This window comes from Dermacentor albipictus, unplaced genomic scaffold (assembly GCF_038994185.2).
Source record: "Dermacentor albipictus isolate Rhodes 1998 colony unplaced genomic scaffold, USDA_Dalb.pri_finalv2 scaffold_35, whole genome shotgun sequence".
NCBI classification, from domain to species: domain Eukaryota; kingdom Metazoa; phylum Arthropoda; class Arachnida; order Ixodida; family Ixodidae; genus Dermacentor; species Dermacentor albipictus.
Window position 1 is genome coordinate 1,975,192 of NW_027225589.1, and position 11,377 is coordinate 1,986,568.

The following is an 11,377-nucleotide window of genomic DNA, read 5'->3' on the forward strand; positions in this document are numbered from 1 at the left end:
CTTCAGAGGAGCCTTATCTTCTGCCTGGCTCGCATTTTGGCAGCAGCGGCAGCGGAGCCGACATATTTACTTATGCTGGTGCTCCTGCGCACAGGTTTGTGCGGAATGTTGTGTAATCCTTGTTCTTACACCGTCGCGGCTGCTAAACGTGATGTATAAATGTCTGGTACTAAAAAGACGCCTGAACTGACAAAGCTCCTTAATGATATTCGGCAAGCAATGCATGACATGTGAAGCGCTATCGAAAAACAACTCCGAAAGGAATTCAAATATATGAAACATTCTACTGATTTCTTCACTCCGTTTGACGCGATGATCACACGCTGTGCTGCTACTAAATATGAAAGCGGGTATTTCTTTAATAAAAGAAAACGCTGCTTCGACAGCCAAATGTCGGGTACTTGGACGGCAAGTGTGTAGACTCGAAGAAAGCTCGATAACCGAGGAACAGTACTCGAGGAAGAGAAAAGTTGAAATTAAACATGTGCCATTCACTGAAAAAAAGAAAACCTCCTTTTGCAGTTTTACCGAAGCTCGGCGGTCGGGTTAATGAGCCCATCTGTCACGCAGGGGTCGGCGGTTGTCACCGTGCACCGCGGAAAGACAGTGGCTGTCCGAATGCTGTCGTTGAGTTTCGTTTGCGTTCAAAACGTGATGGGCTCATTTAAACGGTGCGACAAAAAAGCGCATATGCGCTACTGATCTTGGTGAATCTGATCGCACTTCCATTTTCGCGAACGAGCCCCTCTGCAGAACACTACATCAGATTTCTGGGAAGTTATTGCGCGAATGAAAGACAAACAATGTGTGTACTCGCGCATTGTAAGGCAGAAAGTAGAAGTGCACTCAGGATGGTAAATATTTCCAGCGGTAAACTGACACGTCCCAAGCACTACGCGTATTTGCAGTTGCTAGGCATATCTGCACATTGCACGTGTCTATAGGATGTCCTCCTTAAGTGCAACAGCAAATTAATAAATAAATAATTGTGAGGTTACATGAGCCAAAATCACGATCCGATTATGAGGCATGCCGTAGTGGAAGAGTTCGGATAAATTTGGAACACGTGGCTTACTTTAACATGCACCTGAGTCTGAATGCATTGGTGTTTTCACATTTCGGTTTTTTAGGTTGCTTACAAGAAGTCATTCAAACGCAAAACAAGAAAGCCAGAGGAACAAAAGTAAACTGGATTACTGACAGTACGTTGAAATCGATCAACTATAAAGATTCAGCCAAGCCTCGATGGGTGATGGACGACTATAGGCCAGATCTTGCGTGACCTAATCTTGGTCTGGCTCATCGTAAAAAAGATGCTACGCAGGGTCTTGCGTGCTGGCAGGTGCACCTAACGTATAAAGTTTTCGACCTGGTTCAACTGCGTACTATTTTGCTGAGTGTCAAGAGCCTGAGCCAAGTCCGCCCCTCCTGAGAGCCTGCTGTGGCACAAGCGGTCGCGTTGTTTCCGTTGGTGTCTCGGTTGGTCAGTATTGGCACAAATTTATTACTTCTCCGACAGTTATATAACCGCTTATGCGGCCCAGTTGATAAAATCATCTTCTTGGTTGCAGAACCAGTTAATCGCGACACCAGTGAAGTAAAAAAAAAGTACGTTTCAAGTTCAGTGGCCTCGTCCAACTTTCTGTCGGCCCCACACACTGAGAGGATGACAACCACTTCTCGACAGCTTGCGCATGAGTTCCACCGAACATAACTGTGTTACGCCAGAAACTGGGATTTACACCTTGACTGGTGGCTTCGTTGGCATGGCAGATGTTGTAGATACAGCTTTAAAATTTATAGAGCATCTGCGCCTAAATATATAAAGATTTATTTTAAAATCCCGCTTCAAGGCCATTGAGGAACATATCAAGTCTTAGAGCGAAACTCGATGTCTGGAGCTACGTGGTCTAATGGCCTAGAGCTGGTCGAATTGCCGTCAATAATGCCTTCCGAATATTGTTTATGTTCCTCTTTACGCTCTGGTGAATGAGAAAGGCTACTTTTAGATCCCCAGGTGGGTTAGCCTGACATATCAAGGAGAGCTTCCGGAGAATATGACAGATACTATGTTGGAAGGAATTACAGGTACGTAGAGATGGGTACATATGTTTGACACACGTGTGTAGAGATTGTGTTTCCCGATAGTCCCGGTTTCCCGGTTTCCCGATAGATAGCATAATAGCATGCTTTACAAATACGGTGTTGATATCTACCAGCCCTTGTTGCGGTTAGTAATTGCTTTCTTCACACTCAAACGTAATGACAAAATTTGCAAGCCGCCTTTTTATGTACCGGACCTAAGTAAGTTAGTCCTCATGAGCATGCAATAGAGTTTTCTAGCTATTTCTCTTTAATTAGAATTTAAGGTAATCGTTTATTACACGATGTCATATTATCGACAGTGAAATAAGGACGGAAACACTAAGAAAATTAAGTATATGTAAGTAGTAAGACTAAGTGCTCTAATTAAGCTCGAACTACTAGGCTTAAAGACACTTCATGCGCCATCACGATGATTTCTCTCTTCTTGGACTTTATATTGTCGAATGTTCTTTTCTCCATACTTTTCTTCCCATTCAACATATTGGAACGACAGTAAGCACCATCGAAAAATTGGTGTATGCAACATCGTACTACAGCTGCGGTGTGTTTTATGTGGACTACACTAACGGTAAGTAAGGTGAAGACAACTACCATATTTGCTACTTTTGAAATGACAGCTAATTATTTATTGTTTTTATTAAAATAAATATGAACGTGATACCAGGCTCTTTCCCTACCACAATGTTGGTTAGGATGTACTGCACTCTAACTTTGCGTTTATGAAATCTTCATACGTAGTCGTAGTGAAATTCTAAAGGTGCAAACCTTCTAATTGTGAGGCCTGTACTACATGAAGTTCTTTGATCGAATATTACAATTAATGGTTGTCTTTGCCAAGTAATCACGCTGCATGTGTCAGGCATGATTTGGAACCTGGCAAGCAACAAATTCCCTTGTGAAATTGAGGAAGGTAGCTCTGGTGGGCGAAACTGGATGCTCTGACCCAGTTGTTGTTCGGATGACCAATGTCGTTTTTGTGGTTGGAAAAAGGAAGCAGGACATTTTTGAACCAAAACAGTGATCGGCAGCACTGACGCACTGTGCACACAACAAAGCCCCCCACGTGACATTCAGAGTTGTCCGTATGCCGTGCGTTTCAAAGCCTTCGCCGGCATTTTTTTTTACACATGTTGTGAAACAGTTATGAAATTATCGTCGACCTAGTAGCACCAAAAAGGCAGTCCTTTGTGCAGGTGAAAAAGCATGGTTTGCGCTTTTGCTGGGCGGCTGCTGACGAAGCAAGCCTCGCTGATGCACTCGTACCACGCGAGCTTCAGGTCCCATTGAATGCAGCCGCGTTGTCCGCAATGCAGACCGGAATAGAGGAGCGTTTTCGCTAAACCACTGTGGCATCGATGGAGGTGATGTACTTGTAAAGTTTAGTGCAGTGCATCTTAAACTGCGGATATACGGGTCATGCGACCTGTTAGGGGTCATGAAGGGTGCCACTATATCAACGTTGCATTTCCTGAAACAAAGGAATTTTCCTTGTCGGTGCCGATGCGAATCCTGTGCCATTTTCTTTACCAGTAACATATACATATATACATATATATCTGATGTATATATATATATCAGTGTGTGTGTGTGAACGGCAGAAAGGGAACACCCTAATCATACGACGCTAGCAAGAACACCAAGAATCGCATAGAAATTACTGGTCCTTATTAAGTGAAACAAACTAACTATAAGAAACAGAAACTGAACTGGATGAGAAAAAGCACCTGGTCGAAGATGGGGCACGAGCCCACGTCATCGTGTTACGCGTGCGATGCTCTTACCAATTGAGCTACCGCGGTGCCGTTTTCCCATCCGCTTTCTGGGGTATTTATGTTTATATACTGGAACTAACCCCGCGCCATCAAAACAAGACAGTGGGGCGATCCTGAAGACAGCACAGCCTGAAGCACAGTGAGCTAGCACATTGAACCGATCCCGAAAGAAGTGTAGTCTAACAACGTGGCCGTAACTTGTTTTTTCTTTTGCGGTGGCCTTTATCTAAAAGAAAAGGTCCTTTTAAATTTCTACGAGGCAGGGCGGAATCGAACCCGCGTACACAGGGATTCGCGATAGAGGAGGCCAGGTGCAGTACACGCTCATGCACACCAGCGCTACAAGTGCGCTATCAGATTCTACGACAATTAGGACCCAGCGCAAATAACAATGTGCAGGTTTGGCGGCGATGCCGCTAGAGGGAGAAGCGTGCTCAGACAGAAGCCTGAGGGAGGAGCCCGTGTGCAGTGCGTAACAGGTTGTACATAAAAGGCTTCGGCTATTTGCCTACATGGACAGTCATAGTAGACGTGGTCTACAGGAATTCTTTATCACTAAAATTTCACGTGCACGAAAGGTTCCGCTCATTCTAAACAATTGTTTTAGGAAAATCTTCAAGGAAAACCTTCACAAGTAATGCTAGTCGGAATGTATGAAGTGAAAGTTAATAAACACTCTCGATTGATAACACGCTAGAACCAGCTTATAAAAAGGAATACTTATAATACAGTTATTTTACGATGCAGTGATCGATGATCAGAGTTATACCTATATTTGTAAAAATATTAGGAAGAACCTTCTTTCAGATATTATTTCGGTTCAATACAAAGAAATTTTGAAGTCGAGAGTATAACGGAGGCCCGTCTGGTCGGGATGATGAATACATGAAAGGAAGAGGTTTGGACACCTACCAAAATGGTTCAAAATAGTTGTTTACGTTTCGGCTCCCACATGGAAGCAGTGTTTACAATGAAACAAGCGGCCGAGGTGGCGTCCCTTTTTTATGTGTGGCTGAAAACATGACTAAGACGCCTGGTATACATGGTCGGCAGATTGCCTTCGTTGCGATTGAGGGTGTGCACCGTGGTTTGGATGATTAGGAACTCAAGATGAAGACGCGAAGAATGATTTTTTTTTCTTGGCAATCACGTGTGATTTCTGCCAGTTTATGGTATGTGATGTGGTTGAGCAGTCTTCGGCCAAGGCATTCCATGCAACGTGTCGTTTCTGGACGTCATGCACGTGCTGCTTAAGCCTTGTTTTGAAGTTGCCAGTTTTACCAATGTAGACATACCGATAGTCCGCACACGAAATGACATACACGACGCATGAGAACATGCCCTTTCCCAAAGGGTGTTTCGCATGCACGAGCTCGTGCCTAAGTTTCCGGGAGGGCACGTCATATGACCGCAGGACGCGTGCATGGGTGTCGCTTATGCCGGAGACGTGCGAAATTGGAGCCCGTATTTTGGGGGGACCGAGCTGGCTGGGTACTGTGCGAACGAGCTGGTGCCCTACTTAGTCGATAAATTAAGTACTCAGGGTATCCACAAGCCATTAATTCCCGCCGCACATGTGCATTGTCCGCCAGCGGAAGACCGCATGGCACCAATGCACTTGTGCGGCGGGACGGTGTAAAATACGAGCCAGAGAAATATTAGCAACACTGCCTTAGTCGGAGCTTCTACGCGGCCCTACGTTCGGGCGACTTGTGAAAATATGATGGCAGGCTACCGTGTCGGTGATTAACACTCAGTAAGCCAGGGCTATGATGTAGCCTACATCACTGATCCAAAGTGACCTCATGGCCCTGCAGTGAAATGGCAGTTGAGGTGTTCACGTATTACAGCCCGAGCTGTACAGGGCAACATGAATCGGATATAGTAAGCTGTCCTCAATACATATCAGGGACTCCATCACACATCAATTTGTTTCTTGTAGCGAACAGTGTCCTATCAGTGTTAAAATCTTTCTTTTATTTCCGTGGCCAGTGCAGCAGGCAAAATCTGGAGGAACGCTGAGAAAGTGGTTATCTCCTGAATTTTTTTGTATATATAACGCTTTTCAACGTTAAATAAACGACTAGCATATGTAATAACCTTACGTTAATTTCTAAAGCAAAAACATGAGAGGGCCTGCAATGAATAGGGCTGACATCACCAGTATTTATGTCATGCTTAACAATTGACGTCTAGGCCAGTTGGCGATTGTTGGGGCCGAATATATCGTGCTAGGAAACCAAAAGGCGACACAGAGCTGCTGCTTGTTCAGACAATAGGCCCACAGCAATCATGGGACGGAATATTGCGTCAGTGCAAATAGCATCCTGTGGTCATGGTGAAGAATATGAGCAGACGTCAACCGAAAACGTAGTGACGTGGTCATCTCCTATAGCACACAGCAATGTAACCGATATGCCTTGGGGTAGAACTTCCTTTGTCAGGCCCAAAATGACGACGGGAATGCATGTCCAGTTATCGGCGATGGTGACGACGGAGTGGGGCACAGTGATCTTGCGCATCAAAAGACACCAGGAACAGGTGTGGTGACGTAATCACCATCGGGCAGAGGAAAAGATTACAGCAAATCAACGAAAGTCAAGGCTTTAGGAGGCAGGCGGACGAAGGCGGTCGTACTAAAGTTGTTCGGAAGTTGTGTACGAATATATGCGAATAGAGGGAATTCGAGGCAAAGGATACCGGAAGAACTATCGATCAAAGTTGCTCTATGCGCTGTAAGAAAGTCGAGACCGATGATTAGGTAATGGGGAGAATTGGTCGGCACTGTAAAAGTAACAGGAACCTGATGGTCGGCGATACTTATACGGGAAGTACACATTCCAGTAACGTCAACAATGCTGCTATCGGCTACGCGTACGGCTCGTGTAGTAGCAGGCGTGAGAACCATCCTCAGTCGACCACGGAGGTTACAACTCATTATGGGTACTGCGCTCCAGCATCTATTACCACCGTCAAAGGGACACCGTCGACGTGAACATCAAGTAAATTCTGGTTCGTTGGGAGCGTCAATGCAGGATTTCTACACAACGAAGATAATGCAGCACTGCCCCTAGGAGCTGCATGGTCTCGTTTTCCGTCCGAGAGGGCCCATAATTGGTCGGAGACGAATAGTGGCGTGTCTGGGGTGAAGGGGTCAGACCGCGCTGAGGTGGAGGCGAGCGAGCAGGACGACTGACATCGACGGATACTCCTGAGGTAGGAGGCGTACGGTGAACCGAGTAACGGCGCGAGTCGGCATATGGGCGAGAACACGCAGAAAAGGAGCTCGAGTAGGGCGACGTCTAAGAGGTGCAGCAGCGGCGAGCGACGTGGCCGATGCGGACGCAACGGAAGCAAATGGGCTTGTCGTCTGGAGTTCTCCACTCCGTAGGGTGGCGGTATCTGGGAGGGGAGTAGTCCCCTCGATATTGATCGTTAAAATCGGTGCGAGTGAAGTTGCACTAAGTAAATCGGTTTAATGACCAATAGAATATTGAACCAACGTGTTGCTTAAAATGGCGGGCTAGCAAGCGTCATCACTTTGCCAATGATGCTCGCAGTCCGTATGTTATCGTTAGGTGACTCTGGCGCACATATCATCATCAGCAGTTTATGTGGAACGCTGTGGTGTGCTTGTGTGTGCGCGCGCTCCTACGGTTCTCACAATTTATCCCTTTTCATTTTATTAAACCTGGTTTGTTCCAACATCGTTTATACATCAGAAATAGGATGTAACTCCGCTCCTTTGATGACAGAGAAGGTCATCGAACATTCGAAAGTGCGTCTTACCGTTCAGAGTTCGCGAAACACGCTACTGCTGAAGACGGCAAGCTATGGCGAGCGATGATGCTAGGCCTGACCCATCAATGGAGTCCGTGGGAGTATTAGAGATGTTGGCGCAATTTTTGCGTCAGAACCAACAGCTGCTCGAGAAACTTGCAACGCAGGGGCGCATGCGAGTGACTGCGGACGCACGAACAACTATCGCCAGCTCTTCCGGGATGGAGGGCGACATTTCTGTGAAGTAATGAATTGTCGAGTTAAACCAAACTGCAAGCTTGACGAAATAGATTTATGAGAATAAGCTCACCGTGGTCAATTTGAAACTATCTTGTTCTGCATGCGACAGGCAGCAGTCCACAGGAGGAAGTTGTGCCTCGTGGCCCTCCCGAAATGCCGCCTTTTGAGATGCCTACGTTCGTCCACCATCGAAGACACTGCAATGGAGGCTCATAAAACAGCGCGTCCGACGCAAAATGGAGCATTAGGAGAGTTACGTTCGTGAGAAATAAAAACGTTGTGTGGGTGTTGGCCTAACTGCGGAGCAAACGAAAGAAGGAATTGTCACAGGACTGGTGTCGTAAAGATTAAGCTACGCCATGAGGAACCATGTCCACAATGCCATCATTAACCTTCTGCGCTACGTTCACAGTTATCAGTGCTTCCCAAAAAGCAGCGAATTTAAGCTCACGCCAGATCGAAGACACAGGGACGAGAAGCCCAACGCAATTTCAGAAGAAAAATGAACCGCCTTCAGGACAGAACGAGAACACTGTGAAGGAGACCCGGCGGCAGGGATCAAAGTGCAACATTGGTCAATAAGGTTGTCATCTCGCACGAGCTTGCCGGAGTGCCGGAACGCTGAGATGTGGCTGTGCATGCGCGCGCGCTGCGACTGTTTTCGCGAAATATCTCTTTTCATTTTAATAAACCTAGAAGGCTTGATTCTCTGGCTGCGCTGCCAGTTCAAGTTGGAGGGATTAAGAATTCACTTGAGCTATTGTCACAGAAGTATGATGAAATCCAGAGCCGACAAGTTAAACAGGAGCAAGACATCAGTAGCTTGAACAGGCGCGTAGGCAAATTAGAGGTGGTTTGCACTTCAAATGACATTCACCAACTGAAAGCGACTGTAAATGACCTTGAGTTTCGCAGCAGGAACCTAAACATAGAAGTTCATGGCATTCGAGCTGCGCCAAACGAGGATTTGCTGGGTAGGTTGAATGATCTGGCTAAGACTGTTAACCTACCAGAGCTGACGGGGAACGACATCGGCGCAATTAACAGACTACCATCAAAGCCAACCAAACGCCTGGAATTATTGTTCGATTTGCCCAGCAGTCAACCTGCGGTAAGTGGTTGGAAAAGCGGAAAGCACTCAGAAATAATCCATCGGGAATTTCGATCACTGACAACATGACCCAACATAACAGAGAGCTGCTCGGTTGCGCAAAAGAAAGGACAGAGCGCCATGACAATCGTTTTTCATGGCATTGTAATGCCAAGATTCCTGTAAACAAAAAGAGGGTGATAGCGCCGTTGTCATTCCTTGCGCCGCTGACCTTGATAAGCTGTGATATTATTTTACGTGGCACTGTATCCTGATATTTCTTTTAGTATCCCTCTCGCCATGCTTTCTTCCTCAACTGCGCAGGTAGACGTTATAAACCTTAAAAGACTTCTATGTTACAGTTGCCAAAAGTGCCTTAGTTGTGTTCATTTTAACCTTAGATCTCGTAGAAATAAGCAGGATGAACTCGATTATTTTTTTTAGTGAAGCGCAAGTACGTTTTGATATTGTGATGTATTCAGAAACCTGGTTTGCCTTGGAAGAGAACGTGTTTACATCTCCAACATATAAATCTTACTACATGAACCGCAAAGGCAAAAGGGGTGGTGGTGTAGCAATGCTAATCTCCAAGTTAATTGATTCTGAGCTAATGCCAGCATTCTGCAGTATCACTCCTTTTTATTAAACGCTTGCTATCAGATGTGGTACTTCAGTTTTTATGTTTGTTACCGCCCTCCTTCGAATAAAATCCGTCTGTTTCTCTTCTTCTTGAACTCTTTGTTAGAATGCATCAGTGAAAGAAAATACGTATCAATTCTAGGTGGTGACTTCAACATCAACATGTTAGGTGATAGCAGTGCTTAATTAGAACTCGAATCGCTGTTAAGCTCTCATTCTTGTCAAAATTTTATAACAGCCCCACGCGAATCACTACACAATCAAGAACACTTTTAGATCTGTTTATAACCAATTTAGATCCTTCATTTGTTAAGGCTGGTGCTCTAATTCATAATATTACCGACCACTTACCTATATTTATGTTTGTCAGTCAATTCACTAACGCACCTAAACGACTGTATTCGGAATTTTCATACAGATTAATTACTCCTGAAACGCCATCCGATTTTAGAGACTACTTAGTCAGAAGAAACTGGAACGAAGTATTCGCAATGAGTGGCCCTAACTTGGCATACGATTTGTTTGTCAAGAAATGCTTTGAATTATACTTTGCATGTTTTCCCGTCACGACTTTTAAAACATGCAAGAAAAGTCGGAAACCTTGGGTAAATAAGGAATGCCTCACGCTTATAAGAAAGGAGAATTTGTTAAAGCATTTATAGTGAGTAAATCTCCAGAAGCGCTCAAAGTTTTCAAGAAATACAGAAATATTGTCATTAAACACCTTCGTGATGCAAAAAAAAGCAATACTGTTTGAACTTGTTCAACTCGACACAAGGACGCACAGAAAATGTTTGGAAGGCACTTAACACTGTAATTTGTATTGCATCTGAGGCAGTAGGCAAAACTGTAAGAGATGGGATAAACGAGAAGAAAGGGGGTTAACCGAGGGTCCCGATTTTATTAGTCATATCATAAGAAGCCAACAAACATTGACACCAAGGACAACATAGGGGGAATTACGTGTGCTTAATAAATGAAATAAAGAAACGAAGAATCAATGGAAATTAAAGTGGATCAAAAAAACAACTTGCCGCAGGTGGGAGCCGAACCCACAACCTTCGCATTTTGCGTGCGATGCTCTACCAATTGAGCTACCGCGGCGCTGTTTTCCCATCCACTTTCTTGGATATTGATGTGTCCTAGTAGAACCCTGGGAGTGTTAGCCAGCGCCACCACACACAGACCTTGGCGGCGGACGTGGGACGTCCTTTTTGCCGCAGGCGTCCCGAGAACGTGATCTTTTTGGGTGAAGGCAACTGGTCAATAAACCCACATATGCTACCTCAAGGCATCAATGTAGCCGGATTCGAGACCCTCGTTATGTAATAAACGAGAAGAAAGGGGGTTAACCGAGGGTCCCGATTTTATTAGTCATATCATAAGAAGCCAACAAACTTTGACACCAAGGACAACGAAGGTTGTGGGTTCGGCTCCCACCTGCGGCAAGTTGTTTTTTCATCCACTTTTATTTCCATTAATTCTTGGTTTCTTTATTTCATTTATTAAGCACATGCAATTTCCCCTGCGTTAATAGAAAATCATCGTAGCACATCAATATACAAAACATTAAACGAAGCTCTTTTGGTGATACACTAGATATGTCAATCTTATTTTCGTTTATTATGTGGTTTAGATAGTGTAGGCAGTTGAAATTTTAACATTTTATTTCCTTTATTGTTTCGACATTTGGTGACATACCACACTTCAGGATAGCGCACACTATAAACAAGGAAGTTTTTCTCTAGTC

At 44.9% G+C, this 11,377-nt stretch overlaps 1 non-coding gene across 1 annotated transcript; it reads right to left on the reverse strand.

The window, feature by feature from the left end:
• Positions 1-10,658: 10,658 nt before the first annotated feature.
• TRNAL-CAA (transfer RNA leucine (anticodon CAA)) lies at positions 10,659-10,731 on the reverse strand. Its single transcript has one exon. It is a non-coding gene; the product is annotated as a tRNA-Leu (tRNA).
• Between the last annotated feature and the right edge of the window lie 646 nt (positions 10,732-11,377).